The following is a 20464-nucleotide window of genomic DNA, read 5'->3' as shown; positions in this document are numbered from 1 at the left end:
GCCAAATTTCAGTAAAGCTATAACAACCCGGGGGTCCTTGGTGCATTCTGGTGGCTCCCACGCTACTGGCACTGCGGCATGGCTTGGCAGGGCAAATGCACAGTAACCAAACTTTCCAATGAAAAGAATGTTTCATCAAATATTGCATGATAAAAATCTGTCCTGGTCATGTGACGCGTGGATGTGCAACTCTAAAAACTGCCCTAGAACAGTAATACAATCTGTCCATTGCAAAAATGTATCATGTAGAATGAGACAATAATTTGATAAAACAGTAATACCCTTGGTTACGTTGTATTTGCCCTGCTAAGCTACAGTACACAGTCGTGCCAGTAGCCTGGGAGCGGGATGGAGCTCACAGATCCTCACCGGCTGTTGGCAGACACCAGATTGCATCAGGGACGCCAGGGTCGTTATAGCAGAAGAGAATAAACTGATGGAATCTGAATTTCTTCAATCAGTTTCTCTGCAGAGAGTAAATGTGGACCTAGACTACATCATTGAAATTTGACATCACTATGGCTTGGCAACTTCACACAATTAACAATTACCACAGCATCTTTCACGCTGCCAGCAGGAGTTCTGGCGTGCAGAGGTATTTGTCCCGGCACCATCCGGCACAGCCGGATGCAGAGAGCTCCGGCAGGCTGTTCTCTGCTGGAAAAAATTGCCTCGGTTCATCAATGCCTTAAGAATGTTTTACTAAGTCTATAACCCATTTTTCAAATAGCCTATAATAAAGAGGTACAGTACAAAGCGCGTCACTCTTGCTATAGGACCTTGTATGTTTGTGTATTAACCAGAGCGCTTTCCTGTGGTGGCAGTAACTGCTAGAAACCAATCCCCATCATCCCTACAGTTAACAGCTTAGGGTACTTTCACGCTAGCGTTATTCTTTTCCGGCATTAAGTTCCGTCCTGGGGGCTCTATACCGGAACAGAACTGATCAGTTTTATCCCCATGCATTCTGAATGGAGAGCAATCCGTTCAGGATGCATCAGGATGTCTTCAGTTCAGACCCTCTTACGTTATTTGGCCGGAGAAATTAACGCAGCATGCTGCAGTATTTTCTCTGTCCAAAATTCCAGAACACTTGCCTGAATGCATTCATTTCCATTGGAATGTATTAGTGCCGGATCCGGCATTAAAATTTCCGCGTTGACGGATCCGGTCTTCCAGTCTGCGCATGCGCAGACCTTTAAAAATGTGAAAATAATAAATACCGGATCCGTTTTTCCGGATGACACCGGAGAGAAGGATCCGTTATTTCAATGCATTTGTCAGACGGATCCGGATCCCTTAGGCTAGTTTCACACCTCCGTCAGACAAGCGGAGAAACGTCCGGACACCAACCACAGCATGCAGCGGTTTGTGTCCAGCCGACTCTCCACTTGGCTGCCAGAAAAGCATACGGATTTCCACAAGACCCCATTCTGATTATTGGGGCTGGCTGGATCCGGTGAACTTCGGATCTTGGGGATCTTGTCATTGTCAAAAAGACTTTTCTAGTAAATAAAAGTGACCTTCCAGATCCAAATATAAATTTCAAAGTGGCTTGGTTAGTAAACTTACATTGTGTTTGTTATTTCACTAATTTAGCAGTGGATCTCATATTTCTAGGCCCTTCTTCTGCCATCAGTAGCCCGAGACACCTCGTACTGCTCTCAGATTTCAGCGCTGCTAACAATCCGAGAGCAGTGCTCGACACGCTGGAAATGTCCTGGCCTACCGATTCACTAGATGCTCAGATGCACACTGTGTATCTACTGATCGACAACTCATTGGGTGGAATGGAGGGCAACCCCTCTATTACAACTCAACACTGCACATAATAATTGAATTTGGTTCACAAGCCAGGAAAGATTTGGGATCTTTTCGATAAAGTATAATGATAAAAAAAATATATATATATCAATTGTGCAAATCAGATTAAGGCTACTTTCACACTTGCGGCAGAGGATTCCGGCAGGCAGTTCCGTCACCTCAACTGCCTGCCGGATCCGTCAAAACGTATGCAAACTGATGCCATTTGTCAGACGGATCAGGATCCTGATCCGTATGACAAATGCATTGAAATGCCGGATCCGTCTCTCCTGCATTTTTTTTTTTTCACATTTTTTGCGGTCTGAGCATGTGCAGACCGCAATGCCGGATCCTGAACTGAAGACATCCTGATGCATACTGAACGGATTACTCTCCATTCAGAATGCATTAGGATATGCCTGATCAGTTCTTTTCCGGTATAGAGCCCCTAGGACGGAACTCAATGCCGGAAAAGAAAAACGCTAGTGTGAAAGTACCCTAAAGCTTTACATGGTCATCTGCAAATTGTTATAGACATACAGTAAATATAGTAGATGAACAAAAAAAAAAAAAAAACATACTGTAGATATACAGTAAATATCACATAGCAGCAAACTGTTTTATGCTTTCTGTGGGGGTGTATCCCATTCTGCATGGAAACTTTAACATTCTGATAATACACAGATGAGTTTTGATCACATAATAAGAGTCAAATGAGGACATACTGGGGAAAACTGCAGAAAAGGAATCAGACACTGATAGATTATCAGAATATTAATGGCATAGGTTTTTTGGCCATACAAAAGTGTGGAAGAGCCAGGGAACAATCCAAGTATTGCTCCGATATTAGTAAGTAAACTTTGAGTTTGGACATAAAATACTTGGTATACACGCTGAGCCTGAATGAATGCATGCAAGTACTCAAACATTCCTAATCTATCAACCATATATCTCTATATAATACAACTCTATACAAAATGAGCAACAGATGTCTGAGACCACCATTCCAGACTGCACATTTACTTGTTTCCATAAAACAGTATTTATAACATACACTGCTAACCTTACATACGGAAAGACTTTGTTAACACAGCAGACCACACAGCAATGTATAAAGCATCAAATGCATGAAATAAAAGTGAAAAGCACAGATCAGGTTGACAGCTGACAGGGTGTATAGTGCAATTACTGATGGAGGATTTGGCACATATTTTTGGCTAAACAAAATGCAGATTTCAAGTGTGTGTACACATGACCCAACTCTGACAAAAGTAAATCGTTTTTTTTTAGCATTTCCTACACCAGAGTGTAGGAACCATTTAAAATAGGCAGAGTCAATGGCCAGTGTTATCCTCAGTAATTCTCAACACAATATTCAATGTGGAAATCTTAAAGATGACCTGTTACCACAAAATGCAATTGCAAAATTCAGTTGTTCATGTTATACAGCAGGAGATGCTGAGTAGATTGAGATATAGTTTTTGTAAAACTTGTAGTTTATACATTTAACCTTCTTCTAATTCTGACTTTAATGTTCACAGGGGAGGTGTTATCAGTGACTGACAGATATATTTGTATACACACTTACACAGAGAATCCTATCAATCACTGATAACACGTCCCCTGTGTCCAGTTATCAGGGACTGACATCTATCTATGTATACACACTTACACAGAGAATGCTATCAATCACTGATAACAACTCACTCTATACAGCTATAAGTAACTGACAGCTATCTCTGTATACACAGTTACACAGAGAATACTATCAATCACTGATAACACCTCCCTCGTGTACAGCTATCAGTGACCAACAGCTATCTATGTATATACTGTTCTGAAGGGCCTCATGGAGGCTAATCTGCAGCAGCGAGAGACGAACCTGAAGCAACACGAGGCTAATAAGCAGCAGCAGGAGACTAACCAGATGCTGCTACAACACGTGATGGCTTTGTAGACAGCAGGAGCAACCCCAAGCATCCACGATGCCCGGAAAGCAGTCCGTGCTGCGATTCCTAAGATGACCCCCGTAGACGACATCGAAACCTACCTGGCGATGAACGAGAAAGTGGCCATCAGGGAAAAGCTACCCTGTGACCAGTGGGCTGAGGTCGTCGCTCCATTCCTGACATCCGATTCCCAGCGGGTGTATTTCGACTTGCCGGACGATCAAGCGGCCGACTACCAAAAAGTAAAGGGTGAGATTTTGGCAAGACTGGGGGTGAATGTGTTGGTCCGGGCCCAGCGGGTACATCAGTGGGGGTTTAAGCCGGCTGAGCCTGGGAAGACCCAGTATTATGACTTACTCCACCTCTTGCAAAAGTGGCTACAGCCTGAGTCCGACGGCTATGCTGAATAGACTATTGGCTGATATTTTCTGGACGGCTCTGCCACCCCCTCTGCAGCACTGGATCGGCCAGGTGTCTCCTGGCAACGCCCTAGAAATGGTGGACCTGGTGGAACGCTACAGTAAGTTCCTGGCTAGGTGGCAGGGGCCCAACAAGGTACTCGAGAAAATTGGAGATGTAAACTACAAGGTACACCAGCCAGGGCGGCGAAAGCCGGAGCAGGTTTACCATGTGAATTTACTCAAACCGTGGAAAGATAGGGAAACCTGTACAGAAGACAGCCCGCGGCCACATTTTCTAGGAGAAGAGGTACCGATCCCTTTGTCTAATGCAAGAGAGGCGGCTGCCACAGTAAAAATTGCTGACAGCCTCTCCTCTAAACAGAGTCAGGAGGCCAGGGAGTTTATCAGTCGGAACACAGATGTGTTCTCGGACCTCCCTGGACGCACTTCCATAATCCAGCATGACATTGTCACTGAGCCTCAGGCAAAAGTCTGATTAAAACGATACCGGGTACCCGAGGCTCGGCGACAAGCCATATTGGAGGAGGTGCAGCTAATGTTGCAGCTAGACATCATTGAGGAGTCAAAAAGTGAGTGAGCCAGTCCTATAGTATTGATACCCAAGCCGGACGGGACGTTGTGGTTTTGTAACAACTTTCGAAAACTTAACAAGGTTTCCAAATTCGATGCGTATCCCATGCTCATGCATGAGCTCATCGAGAGGTTAGGACAAGCCCGGTATTTTTTTGTTTTGGACCTCACAAAAGGGTACTAGCAGGTGCCCTTAACAGAGGCTGCCAAAGAGAAAACTGCCTTCATCACGCCTGAGGGGCTGTATCAATATAAGGTCTTACCCTTTGGTCTGCATGGCGCCTCCGCCACTTTTCAGCGACTAATGGACATTGTGCTTCGTCCACATTGTCAGTACGCTTCAGCTTACCTGGACAATATTGTCATCCACAGTACTGACTGGGAAAGTCACCTACCCAAAGTGCAGGCTGTAGTGGACTCCCTTTGAAAAGCTGGCCTAACCGCTAACCCAAAAAAATGTGCGATAGGGTTAGAAGAGACTAAGTACCTGGGATTATGTCATTGGGCGCTGAGTCATCAAACCCCAAGTGAACAAAATAGAGGCGATACGGAATTGGCCCTGACCTGTCACCACTAGGCAAATAAAGTCATTCCTGGGAATGGTGGGCTATTACATGAGGTTTATTCCCCACTTTACTACTCTAGCCGCGCCCTTGACAGGGCTCTTGAAGGGCCGAAAATCAGTGATGGTTCGCTGGGATGATCAGGCGGAAGAGGATTTTGCCGCTTCAAGAGGGAGTTCGTGGTACAAACGGATGCCTCCGACATAGGCCTCGGTGCTGTACTGTCTCAGGAAGTCAACGGGGAGGAGCATCCCGTTGTCTTCCTAAGCCGCAAACTCACCCCAGCCGAAACCAGGTACAGTATAGTGGAGAGAGAGTGCCTAGCTATCAAGTGGGCACTCGAGTCTCTCAGCTACTCAGACCACTCCCCTCTCAAATGGATGAGCCAGGCCAAAGACAGGAATGCCCGGGTCACCAGATGGTTTTTGTCTCTGAAGAACTTTAAGTTCTCGATAGAACACAGAGCAGGCCGGTTGCAGGGAAGCGCGGATGCCCTGTCCCGGGTACATTGTCTGGCGTGTGTCCACCCACTCAAGGTTGAACAAAGGGGTGAGGTATGTGACACAGTGAGGGGTTGTGTCTGGCAAGGCATGTATTTTCCTCCCAGCATGTGTGGCTGGGCTGGTTTCCAGCCAGATGAGGTCAAATACCGGACCGGAGTTTAAGTGCTGGTCCGGGTTTTGGCAGCACCTGGCTGTCCTTAAATAGGCAGCTGGGCTCAGCAGATATGTCTCTGTTTTTGGCATCTGAGGCTTTGTGCCGTGCTGGAGGGCTGAGAGCCGCACGCTGGGGAAACAGGCCCCCTAAAGCCTGGTATGGACTACTGGAGGCAGAACTGCCAGCAAGGTGACTTGTGTTTTATGAACTTTCCATTGTGTGTGAATTAAGACCAAGACTGCAAAGTTACGTGCTGTTTTGTGCAATTGCCTCAAGTGTAAATAAACACTGATGTTTTGAGTTAAAGGGATTCTGTCACCAGGATATGTAGATATTTATATGTGCCCATTAGTCTTCATGCAGTGTTTACAATGATCCCACTGTTTATGCAATCTTATTCATATGTAAATCACCTCTGTCAGGAGCCCAAGGAGTTGTCCCACGATCTCCTGGAGCCCAGCTGCGCCCATCGATCCGGAGCCCAGCACCACCTACTACTTAATTTATTCACTCCACTATCCCTGACGTCAGTGCTTCTCAGTGCTGTAATCTCGCGCAGAGGGAGCCGGCGCATGCGCAGTTGACCCGTCGAAGCCGGTGCCAGTAGTGCGCACGGGCACAGACTACAGTGTCCACTGCGCCTGCGCGAGACTACGGAGCAGAGATTACATGACGTCAGGATAGTGCAGTGAATAAATTAAGTAGTAGGCGGTGCTGGGCTCCGGATCGATGGGTGCAGCTGGGCTCCAGGAGATCGTGGGACAACCCCTTGGGCTCATGATTTACATATGAATAAGATCGCTTTTTATAACAATATAAGGCACACAGAGCATAAACAGTGGGATCATTGTAAACACTGCATGGAGACTAAAGGGCACATATAAATATCTACACATCGTTAATCCTGGTGACAGAATCCCTTTAAGAACTTGTATTTTGCCTTTGTACTGCGCCCGCTCACCCTGTCTACCAGAGCGAAACCCCACAATACACACTTACACAGAGAATGCTATCAATCACTGATAACACTTCCCCTGTATACAGTTAACAGTGACTGACAGCTATGTATATACACTTACACAGAGAATGCTATCAATCTTTGATAACACCTCCCTGTATACAACTATCAGTGACTGGCAGCTATCTCTGTATACACACTTACACAGAGAATACTATCAATCACTGATAACACCTCCCCTGTGTACAGTTAGCACTGACTGACAGCTATCTTTGTATACATACTTACACAGCGAATGCTATCAATCACTGATAACACCTCCCCTGTGTACAGTTAGCACTGACTGCCAGCTATCTCTGTATACATACTTACACAGCGAATGCTATCAATCACTGATAAGAACTCTCCTGTGAACAATAAAGTCAGAACTTGCAGAGATTTAGATGTATAAAATTACAGGTTTTCCCGCAAAACTTTATATCAATCTGCTCAGCTCCTCCTGCTCTTAACCTGCTGCCTGCAGATTGCACTGCACTCTGTGGTTCCATTTTATGGAAAGGTGACTGCAGTATGACCCCCCCAGACACCCTCCTGTGAGGCTGGTAATTCCAAACTGCCTTCATGTTTTTTATGCCCAAAGTAATTACATGGGACAGATCATGAGCTAAGGATGACTACTTTTGGTAGAACTGTGCAGCAAAGTACAAGTTTTGAATACACATGTATATTATGTATTATTCCCTAAAAAGCTTTGATTCAAATCATAATCAACAAATTAAAAGGGTTCTTCAGGTTTTAAAAACTGGTGGCCTATCCATATGATAGGCGATCAATATTAGATCGGTGGAGATCTGACACTTGGCACCCCTGCTGATCAGCTCTTTGACGCGGCCACAGCTTTATACTGTATACTCACATAATGCCGTGAGTACAGTATAGTAGGGACCCGGCAGAAACCCATGGAATCCCATGAAGTCATTATGATGCTAGGAGTTCCGGTCAGAGGAGTAGTGTTTGGTCCAGGAAATGCAACCAACACACGGAGGAGCAGGTTTCCCAACCAAACAGTAAATTTATTCATAGGTCTATGGATAACCTAAGACAATATATCACAATGAACTGTGTTAAATGAAACTTCGCTTTCCTACCCTAATTAACCTGGCCACATCATTACAGGAATTAGAATAGACGAAAAGCTAGACAGGTTGTATGTAGATTAAACCTGCTATAAAATCTCAAAGGCCATACAGTACAGTCAGATTATGTAAGGGTACTTTCACACTAGCTTTGTTAGAATCTGGCAGGTAGTTCCGGAAACGGAATCCGGCATGGCATATACGAACGGATAGCTTTTTTCCCGGATCTGTTAGACGGATCCGATGATATACCGGATCCGTCTCATCCAGTATCATCTGGAATAACGGATGCGGTATTAACATTTTTTCAAAGATCAAAAGCGAAAGTAGCTCCTCCTATATCCTGGCGCATGCGCAGACCGGAAATTGCTGGCGATGCGGCAATTTCCAGAACGCTTGGTACCGGATCCGGCATTAATACATCTCTATGGAAATTAATGCTGGATCCGGCAAGTGCGGTATTGTTCCGGGATTTTGGCTGGAAAAAATACTGCAGCTTTTATTTTGTCCGGTCAAATACCGTACAAGGGACGGAACGGAAGACATCCTGATGCATACTGAACGGATTGCTTTCCATTCAGAATGTATTAAGACAATGCTGATGCGGTTTTTTTCTGGTATTGAGACCCTTTACCGGATTTAAATACCGGAAAAGAATAACGCTAGTGTGAAGGTACCCTAACCTGTGCTCAGCCAGTGGACACTGGGCTCCTTCTCCTGGAGCGCCAACGTCTCCTCCATTATATAAGATCTGTAATTGAAAACAGTGGTGTGCCCAATGATAGCAGACTGGAGCATTAAAAGCCATGAAATCTTACATAATCACAGCATACAGATCACAAGGAATCATTTCAAATCTCATCAGAAGTATCTCTCTATACAATATATAAGGCAGTAATTAAATTAAATCATATCCATATAAGAAATACAAGTAAATCATGTATTCTTCAGAATATGGGTCTGCAACCACAACAACCATAAGACCTCCGGAACCAGGACAATCACTGGCAAGTGGCAATCTGTATGGAGCTCTATGGCTTCTGCATGCCGTTCTGGAAACATCGGGAGCGGATCATAAAAGGAGAGAAAGTATAAGGGACAGATAGAAGGTCTTCTCTTTTTGGAATCCACTCCTAGTTTTGGCTTCCAAAACTGCCTTCAGGAACCTGACCAAGTGGTCATATGCTGATACAGAATGGAATTAACATATACTTGCAATATTGACACTGAATGAATATTAAAATGGCATCAAAAAGGCACATTTAACTTATACCTTGCCAGTACTGTACTACGAGTACCATCACATCCTTCACTTACAAATACAACATTTGTGTATATAATGGTAAGCACAAGTCACACGTAAAAATTAACTCCAGAAAAGTTACACAGGATGAAGGTTACCTCCTAACCCTAATATACCGACATCTAGAAGAAGGCATCTCTGGATAGAAAACAGAAAGACAGCCGCAGTCTGCGCCATAAACTACTGCGCCTGTCATTTCTGTGATTGTCTGTCAGCGACATCAAAGGTGATATCCAAATATTTCATCCTGCAGACATTCCTTCCTGTAGGTGGCGCCTCACGGCTTCATACTTCTCTTCTACAATGTTACCTATATACAACTTTCTTCTTGTGCCCAATGCCCAGAGTATACATGCCTGAAAGTCTGAGGTTGCCGAGGAATCCACAGGACACAGGCCCCGTGTTGTCTGAAATACGTAATGATCGCATGTTATGCAATAAAAATGATGGTGAAGTTCACGTAAAGCTCAGGTCACATAATCAATGGCTTGTTTCTGTCCATCGTCACATTTCAGGTAGACGCTACTAATCACGGGGGAGCTTGGTGGGATGATGGCACTACTAGAAATCACCTGCATGGCTTAGGGTACTTTCACACTTGCGGCAGAGGATTCCGGCCGGATCCGTCAAAACGTATGCAAACTGATGGCATTTGTCATATGGATCAGGATCCTGATCCGTCTGACAAATGCATTGAAATGCCGGATCTGTCTCTCTGGTGTCATCCGGAAAAACGGATCCGGCATTTATTTTTTAAAAATTTTTAGCGGTCTGAGCATGCGCAGACCGGAAGGACGGATGTGTTTTACCGGAACACTCAGGCATTAATGCATGTCAATGGGGAAAAATGCATGCTGCAGTATTATCTCCGTCCTGAACAGTCAAAAAGACTGAACTGAAGACATCCTGATGCATCCTGAACGGATTGCTCTCCATTCAGAATGCATGGGGATAAAACTGATCAGTTCTTTTCCGGTATTGAGCTCCTAGAACGGAACTCTATGCCGGAAAAGAATAACGCAAGTGTGAAAGTAGCCTTACACTTAAACTATATTATTAGCCTTATGTAATGAAAGAAATTACCAGTAACACTGACGTCACTGGCGATCAGATAGATAGATAGTAAAAGATAAATAGATAGATAGACAGACAGATAATCATATAAGACAGATAATAGACGGATAGATAGATGATAGATAAATAGATAACTAAATAGATAGATAGATCGATATGAGATACGATAGATAGATAGATAGATAGATAGATAGATAGATATTAGATATGAGATAGATAGATATGAGATATAGATAGATATGAGATATAGATAGATATGAGATATAGATAGATGATAATAGATAGATAGATAGATAGATGATAATAGATAGATAGATAGATAGATAGATAGATAGATAGATAGATAGATAGATGATAATAGATAGATAGATAGATAGATAGATAGATAGATAGATAGATAGATGATAATAGATAGATTAATAGATGATAGATAGATAGATAGATAGATAGATAGATAGATAGATAGATAGATAGATAGATAGCCTGAAAGTTGCACAAATGTATTCTAAAGAGTAAATGATGCTACTTATATTGAGACCTTGAAGCCACTCGAAGTATCCAGAAGTGCAGACGTCGGTGATCCAGCTATGGAGAAGTGGCAGCAGTGACTCAGAATGCTGTGCCTTCATTTCTCCAATGTGCCCCCTGGATCCAGACATTTGCACCATCTTTCCAGATAGCTGGAGGCTTCAGATTCTTTGGGGTTTTTTTAATAGGAGGAGCATTGCCTTCACCTGAGTGACATCTGGAGAAACAGTGTGCCAGACAGTACGTGCTGCACAAGACGCTTCCCAGTGTCTGCCTTCAGGCCATACATTTCTTCTGCTCTCCAGTTTGTTTTCTCACAAGTCTTCCCAGAGGTTAATTGCTGCTATTGACAGGGGAAATGTTCAGAAATCCCTGACCTTGTACCGGCCAAACTCTATTACCGCAACCAACTTTCCAGACAACCTGTGCAGCATCTGCACAATGGGGGGGACACCCCAGCAGACAGCCGATGATAACCCCAACATACTTGGGACGTGTCAAAGTGACGTCACCTCTAGGCACAAGTGATGGACACATTCTTCATAACCAATAATGTCCCAATATGATTCTTTAGATCAGTTCTAGTGCTTGACTTCTGCTACATGACAACGGACTTATTATTCGGTACGGATGCCTAGATCAGCTTTCCTCTCAAGCCACCCCTTCATTGCTGGTCTAAACTTCTGACCATCCAACACTAGGACTACTGTTAGAGTTAAATCCCCAGCCTGGTGAGGGTGTGCAGAGCAGAGTCAGATTTGGCAGGGAGTGCACAATAAGTGATCCCCAGCCAGATGGAAGAGAGTCAGAAGACTGCAGCAGGAGACAGGGATCAGGCAGAGGGAGCCTTCCTGGAATGCTAGGGTATGATGGAGGGAGCCTTCACTCTTCCTCCCCGAATCTCCTTGCCTACATGACCCTGACCAGATGGGTGCAGCTCAGTGCCCCCCATGGTCCCCTGCCTGACACCACTTCTGGATTCTCCTCCAGTCTGGAGACCAGGGAGGTGGTGAGACATTACAGCCTGGCACAGGAAAGAGGTGGGATGACGAGTGCTGTCACATCCCAGGGCAGAAAACTCTGGCATCAACCCCCCGACAGTCATGTGCCCAGGATGCCAGGCTGCCCGGTGCCAAGCCGGAGACCTAGCGGCTCTACATCACAGCTCTGGAAACTTTTTATTGCGTGGTGTTATCAGGCAGGAAAGCAGCGGCGGCGGCGGCACACCGGGACATGAGTGAGCAGAGGCAGCGAAGCGGTTACCTTATGTAGCGCTGAAATGGGGGGGTTTGGACAGCAGGTCGCTCGACGTGCGCAGCTACTCCAGTAATCCCTGGCAGCATGAGCCCTATGAGCGGCAGTAAGGGGCCTCCCAGTCCCCGGTGCTCAAGGAGCGAGCAGGCCACGCCCCCTCCGCACTATGATTGGCCCGGTCACTGGGTTCTGTCGCGCACTCTGCTGCAGATTGGCCACGCCCAGTCACGGCTCCGGACAGGGAGGCAGGCGGCTGCGCAGGGGTTAATGACTGCTGTGTGGAGCAGTGATGGAGGTGTGAGGATATTCCCGCCATGCACACTGGCATCGCCCAGGGGTCTGCTTCATGCAGGTTCCGCACCTGACAGAATGCAGAACATATAGGGGGGCTTTTATGAAACATGGTACAGCAGATATTTGGCTTGGAAATGTCACTTTGTGCAAAGTTTTGCATCATTTTGAGAGCAATGCCTTCTTTCTCAATACGTTCACACAGATGGAGTTTATATTTTTGGGAAGTGATTTGTGAATAAGCCATAAGAGTATATTCAGACGGTGCAGTGTTTTTTACCGAAGGGTTTCAGGATTTTCCTTTTGGCCATCTGCAGTAACGCGGCAATTTGCTGTAAAACCACAGCACACCATATTGGGGGACATTTACTAACCATGTTGCTTCAGAATTATGGCGTAAAATGCGCCAAAGAATAGTGTTTTGGTTTGCACCAAATATATCAACTTTTTTCTCCAGAATTTCTACCATAAAGAATGCATTACGCCAGAAATGAGTTATAAATGTCAAAGTGGGCGGGGCTACCAAATAGACGCATTGACGCCTCATTTATCATCCTCTTATCGCTAGAAATGGCTCAAATAGTTGCGGACAATGAAGCTTATGTGGTGGTGTTTTGTGTAAAAAGCCGCATTTATGGCAGAAAGGTGCAATTTTTGGTCAAAAAGTCGCATTTATGAAAAGTAAAACCAACTCATCATGGGAACAAGTGATAAGTATTAAAACAGGATGCGTTTATTTTTATCTATTATAAATGAGGTAAAAAACAGGGTTTTGTCAGTAAACTGATATGCAACCAAAACAATAACAAAAGCGTCCCAAGTCTGAGACAGAAGTCACAGTTTACTACTAGAAATGTCGCAAATATGCTTCAAAAGTTGCAAGTCTGGTCTGGCAGGGGGTGGCTTAAACGGCGCATTTCTATTAAAAAAGTAGTATTTTTATGCTATTGGCGTTAAAATGTCGCAAATCAAGAGAAATAGGCAAATATTTTCAAAAGTCACATTTTAAAAGTGGCCTGCGCGTTTTGATTTACGAGGTGAAACTAATCACCTCTTTTGATTTGTAGCGCTAGTATTTTTTTGGTGCAAATTACTCTATTATTAACCCCTTAAGGACTCAGCCCTATTTCACCTTAAGGACTTGGCTATTTTTTGCAAATCTGACCAGTGTCACTTTAAGTGCTGATAACTTTAAAACGCTTTGACTTATCCAGGCCGTTCTGAGATTGTTTTTTCGTCTCATATTGTACTTCATGACACTGGTAAAATGAAGTCAAAAAAATTACCTAATTTACCAAAAATTTTGAAAAATTTGCAAATTTCAAAGTTTCAGTTTCTCTACTTCTGTAATACATAGTAATACCCCCAAAAATTGTGATGACTTTACATTCCCCAAAGCAAATCTTAAAATTTTTCAGAAATTTACAAAAACCCAATTTTTAGTGACCAGTTCAGGTCTGAAGTCACTTTGCAAGGCTTACATAATAGAAACCGCCCAAAAATGACACCTTTAGGTGTTGCACAAGAGTTATTGGCAAATGGGGATGAAATTTGAGAATTTCATTTTTTTGCCAAATTTTCCATTTTAACCCATTTTTTCCACTAACAAAGCAAGGGTTAACAGCCAAACAAGACTGTATCTTTATTGCCCTGACTCTGCCGTTTACAGAAACACCCCATATGTGGCCGTAAACTACTGTACGGGCACACAGTAGGGCGTAGAGGGAAAGGTGCGCCGTATGGTTTTTGGAAGCCAGATTTTGCTGGACTGTTTTTTTGACACCATGTCCCATTTGAAGCCCCCTGATGCACCCCTAGAGTATAAACTCCATAAAAGTGACCCCATCTAAGAAACTACACCCCTCAAGGTATTCAAAACTGATTTTACAAACTTTGTTAACCCTTTAGGTGTTGCACAAGATTTAATGGAAAATAGAGATACAATTTAAAAATTTCACTTTTTTGCAAGATTTTCCATTTTAATATTTTTTCCAGCTACAAAGCAAGGGTTAACAGCCAAACAAAACTCGTTATTTATGGCCCTGATTCTGTAGTTTACAGAAACACCCCATATGTGATTGTAAACTGCTGTACGGGCACACGGCAGGGCGCAGAAGGAAAGGAATGCCATACGGTTTTTGGAAGGCAGATTTTGCTGGACTGTTTTTTTTGACACCATGTCCCATTTGAAGCCCCCCTGATGCACCCCTAGAGTAGAAACTCCAAAAAAGTGACCCCATTTTAGAAACTATGGGATAGGGTGGCAGTTTTGTTGGTACTAGTTTAGGGTACATATGATTTTTGGTTGCTCTATATTACACTTTTTGTGGGCAAGGTAACAAGAAATAGCTTTTTTGGCACGTTTTTTCTTTTGTTATTTACAACATTCATCTGACAGGTTAGATCATGTGGTAATTTTATAGAGCAGGTTGTCACGGACGTGGCGATACCTAATATGTATACAATTTTTTTTATTTATGTAAGTTTTACACAATGATTTCATTTTTAAAACAAAAAAAATGTTTTAGTGTCTCTATAGTCTAAGAGTTATAGTTTTTTCAGTTTTTGGGCGATTATCTTAAGTAGGGTCTCATTTTTTGCGGGATGAGATGACGGTTTGATTGGCACTATTTTGGGGTGCATATGACTTTTTGATCACTTGCTATTACACTTTTTGTGACGTAAGATGACAAAAAATGGCTTTTTTTACACCGTTTTTATTTTTTTACGGTGGTCACCTGAGGGGTTAGGTCATGTGATATTTTTATAGAGCCGGTCGATACGGACGCGGCGATACCTAATATGTATACTTTTTTTTATTTATTTAAGTTTTACACAATGATTTCATTTTTGAAACAAAAAAAATCATGTTTTAGTGTTTCCATAGTCTAAGAGCCATAGTTTTTTCAGTTTTTGGGCGATTATCTTAGGTAGGGTATGATTTTTGCGGGATGAGATGACGGTTTGAATGGTACTATTTTGGCGTACATGCAACTTTTTTGATCACTTTTATTACCTTTTTTGGAAAGTAAGGTGGGCAAAATTTCAATTTCCTCATAGTTTTTATTTTTTTATTTTTATGGCGTCCACCGTGCGTGGAAAGTAACATGACCGTTTTATAGATCAGGTCGTTACGGACGCGGCGATACCAAACATGTGCAGGGAATTAAATTTTTTTCATTTTTAATCAGTGATAAATGTGTTTTTGATTTTTACTTTTTTTAAACTTTTTTTTTGACCCAGGCCCACTTGGTTCTTGAAGATAGAAACATAGAAACATAGAATGTGTCGGCAGATAAGAACCATTTGGCCCATCCAGTCTGCCCAATATACTAAATACTATGGATAGCCCCTGGCCCTATCTTATATGAAGGATGGCCTTATGCCTATCCTATGCATGCTTAAACTCGATATCCCCTCTGTCTCGTCTTTCTTCCAAGCTATACATGTTAAGGTCCTTTAATCTTTCCTGGTAAGTTTTATTCTGCAATCCATGTACCAGTTTAGTAGCTCTTCTCTGAACTCTCTCCAAAGTATCAATATCCTTCTGGAGATATGGTCTCCAGTACTGAGCACAATACTCCAAATGAGGTCTCACTAGTGCTCTGTAGAGCGGCATGAGCACCTCCCTCTTTCTACTGGTAATTCCTCTCTCTATACACCCAAGCATTCTGCTAGCATTTCCTGCTGCTCTATGACATTGTCTGCCTACCTTTAAGTCTTCTGAAATAATGACCCCTAAATCCCTTTCCTCAGATACTGAGGTTAGGACTGTATCACTGATTTTATATTCTGCTCTTGGGTTTTTACGTCCCAGGTGCATTATCTTGCACTTATCAACATTAAATTTTAGTTGCCATATTTTTGACCATTCCTCAAGTTTTCCTAAGTCCTTTTCCATTTGGTGTATCCCTCCAGGAACATCAACCCTGTTACAAATCTTTGTGTCATCAGCAAAAAGACACACCTTACCATCGAGGCCTTCTGCAATTTCGCTGATAAAGATATTAAACAATATGGGTCCCAGAACAGATCCCTGAGGTACCCCACTGGTAACAAGACCTTGGTCTGAATATACTCCATTGACTACAACCCTCTGTTGCCTGTCCCTCAGCCACTGCCTAATCCATTCAACAATATGGGAGTCCAAGCCCAAAGACTGCACTTTATTGATAAGCTTTCTATGTGGGACAGTATCAAAAGCCTTACTAAAGTCTAGATAAGCGATGTCCATGATCTCCCTGAAGTAAACCCATGCTGTTTTTCATCCTTCAATCCATGGGATTTTAGATGTTCCACAATCCTCTCCTTAAGTATGGTTTCCATTAATTTCCCCACTATTGATGTCAGGCTTACTGGCCTATAGTTGCCCGATTCCTCCCTACTACCTTTCTTGTGAATGGGCACAACATTTGCTAATTTCCAATCTTCTGGGACGACTCCTGTTGCCAGCGATTGGTTAAATAAATCTGTTAATGGTTTTGCTAGTTCAACGCTGAGCTCTTTTAATAGCTTTGGGTGTATTTCATCAGGCCCCTGTGACTTATTTGTATTAATTTTAGACAGCTGACTTAGAACCTCTTCCTCTGTAAAGACACATGCATCAAAAGGTTCATTAGTCTTCTTTCCTAACTGAGGTCCTTCTCCTTCATTTTCCTTTGTAAAAACTGAACAGAAATATTCATTGAGGCAGTCAGCTAGTTCTTTATCTTCTTCTATATACCTTCCTTCTTTTGTTTTTAATTTGGTAATTCCTTGTTTTAGTTTCCTTTTTTTCATTTATGTATCTGAAGAATGCCTTCTGGCCTTTTTTCCCTGACTGAGCTAATTTCTCTTCTGCCTGTGCTTTGGAAGCTCTTATAACTTGTTTGGCCTCTCTCTGCCTAATCTTATAAATTTGTCTGTCATCCTCGTTTTTTTTTTTTTTATAATTCCTAAATGCTATCTTTTTGTTTTTAATGATTTTGGCCACTTCTGCTGAGTACCACAGTTGTCTCTTCCTTTTTTTGCTTTTACTGACAAGCCTAATGCAATTTTCTGTTGCCTTCAATAGTGCCACTTTTAAGTAGTCCCATTTCTCCTGGACTCCAATGAAACTATTCCAGTCTGATAGGGACTTGTATGCCACTAATCTAATTTTAGAAAAGTCTGTTTTTCTAAAATCTAAAACTTTTGTTTTTGTGTGGTGTGACTCAGTCACTGTACTTATAGTAAACCACACTGACTGGTGATCACTAGATCCCAAGCTTTCCCCTACAGTAATATCAGATACCAAATTCCCATTTGTGAATACTAAATCTAAAATGGCCTCCTTCCGGGTTGGCTCCTCCACTACTTGCTGTAGAGATAATCCCGGTAGGGAATTTAGAATATCTGTACTCCTGGCAGAACTAGCTATTTTGGTTTTCCAGTTTACATCTGGAAAATTGAAGTCTCCCATAATGATAACTTCCCCCTTCAATGTCATTTTAGCTATTTCCTCAACTAGTAGATCATCTAATTCTTTGACTTGGCTAGGTGGTCTATATATCACACCTACACGAGTTACCTTATGATTATCAAGCTGCACGGTAACCCAAACTGACTCTAAATTGTTCTCGCTAACTTGTATCAAATTAGATTTTATGTTATCTTTCACATACAGGGCCACCCCTCCCCCCTTCTTGCCTTCTCTGTCTTTCCTGTATAGAGAGAACCCTGGTATTGATATATCCCAGTCATTACTCCCCTTGAACCACGTCTCAGTAACAGCCACTACATCTATATTCTCAGATGCCATTATAGCCTCAAGTTCATTGATCTTATTACCTAGACTGCGAGCATTTGTAGACAAGACTCTGAGCTTGTCATTTCTTAACCTTTGTGCTACTGGCCTCTTCTGGCATTGTTCCGGGGGGCAGTTGTACTGCTGGATTATCACTCTTTTGCCCCCCTTTCCTAGTTTAAATGCTTCTTAGCAAATACCTGGAACTGTTCACCGAGGACATTCGTTCCTTTGAGAGAAAGATGCAAACCATCTTTCTTGTACAGTTCTTTTCCATTCCAACAAGAGCTAACATGAGACACAAAGCCAAACCCTTGGTTCAGACACCATTCACCAAGCCATACATTGGGTCTAATGTCTGCATAATACAGTACAGTACAATATATAGTGTACTGTACTGTATTTTACTTACACTTTGTTTTGAACAGATCTATGCCTTTAGCACAGATCTGTTCAGCACCATGGACAGCAGGATGCCTGAGAAGGCGTCCTGTTGCCATGGGAACCTTCCCCATCTGCTCAGTTGTGGCCACAACTTCGCAGACGGGGAAGGGTAAGGAGGGGGGCTGTCTGGGGGCTCTCTCCCTCTCCATCGGGGGGCTGCAAAGGCACAGCAGCCCCCCGATGGGAGAGGGATGGAGCCCCCTCTTACTGTTAACTTTTTCCATACATCGGTCCGTATGGACCGCGGTATGGAAAGGGTTAAACGGCTGACATCGCATCACAGATGTCAGCCGTTTATACCAGAGTGTCAGCAATGTGCTGACACTCTGGTATACCACTGGCCACCAATGATTATTCAAGAGGAGGCGGGCGGGGGATCGCGATCCCGCCTGCCGCACTGCCCGCAACACCCCCCCTGCACCACCCGCCGCCAAAAAATCATTCAGGGGTGCAGGGGGGGTGAATAAAACTTTATTTGGGGCATTTTAAAGTTTGATCCCCGCAATCAGAATCAGCAGAAAGCGCAGCAAATAGCTGGTCTGAATTGACCTGCGATTTGCTGCGATCGCCGATCCTGCGTTGTGACAGGATGCCGGCATCCGGTTCGGATTAACCCCCGCAGCGGCCGCAATCTCATTTTAAACTCATTAAGTACCGGTACGTCATGCGTCCCTAAGGGGTTAATAAATGTCCCCATTGTGTATTACACACAGATTTTCACTGCACATTGTAGTGTAGAAAATCTGTAGTGTAATATAATACCAGCTAAGAAAATAAAAAATTTGGATATATCCAGATAGATGGTGAGTGACGTAGAAAATTAAGTCAGAAATATCAAGGCTAACGTGAAAATCTAAAAAATACCTTTATTATATCACATAGATGGGTAAGGGTACAAGTGTGCCCATATAAAAAGGTATTGCTGTATAGCTATACCAAGAAAAACTCCCACTACAGGAAAGATACCTTATAGTATATAGGTACATATATATAATGGGGAGGTCGGGGGATGGTAAACTATCCCTATATCGCCCTAGATATTCCTTAGCCCAGGGTTGCCCCCTGATGGTGGAGGTTCCCTGTCCCCGTACCTAAGACTGATATACCCCTATTATAACCCTACAAAAATAGGTAATATTAAAACTGGTATCAAAATCATAACACACAAAAATATTGGAGTAATATGAGCTCCTAAATATATAGATAAAGCTAATCAATCCACAAAATGATATGATGATCCCGACCCGTTTCACCTTTAAATAAAAGTTTATCAGGGGGTATTACACTTTTGTAAGTCTTTAGCTGACACTCTAGGATTCTTCTTCACCTCATTGAGCAGTCTGCACGGTACACTTGCAGTAATCTTTACAGGACGGCCACTCTTACGGAGAGTAGCAGAAGTACTGAACTTTCTCCATTTATAGACAATTTGTCTTACCGTGGACTAATGAACAGCAAGGCTTTTTGAGATACTTTTATAACCCTTTCCAGCTTTATGCAAGTCAACAATTCTTAATCGTAGGTCTTCTGAGAGCTCTTTTGTGCAAAGCATCATTCACATCAGGTAATGCTTCTTGTGATAAGCAAACCCAGAACTGGTGTGTGTTTTTTATAGGGCAGGGCAGCTGTAACCAACACCTCCAATCTCATCTCATTGATTGGACTCCAGTTGGCTGACCTCGCTCCAATTAGCTCTTGGAGATGTCATTAGTCTAGGGGTTCACATACTTTTTCCACCTGCACTGTGA

General features: G+C 43.1%; 1 protein-coding gene across 2 annotated transcripts in view; it reads right to left on the bottom strand.

Annotated features, from left to right (window-relative positions):
* The window catches only part of FNDC3B (fibronectin type III domain containing 3B), a 420792-nt gene extending 408456 nt beyond the window's left edge, over positions 1–12336 (bottom strand). For both annotated transcript variants that reach the window (XM_040428242.1, XM_040428241.1), the window contains exon 1: positions 12227–12336. The gene's annotated coding sequence lies outside the window, so the exon portion shown is untranslated. The remainder of the gene's footprint in view (positions 1–12226) is intronic.
* Positions 12337–20464: the final 8128 nt, after the last annotated feature.

This window comes from Bufo bufo, chromosome 4 (genome assembly GCF_905171765.1).
Source record: "Bufo bufo chromosome 4, aBufBuf1.1, whole genome shotgun sequence".
In the NCBI taxonomy this organism is placed as follows: domain Eukaryota; kingdom Metazoa; phylum Chordata; class Amphibia; order Anura; family Bufonidae; genus Bufo; species Bufo bufo.
This window is presented reverse-complemented; position numbering and strand designations above follow the sequence as displayed.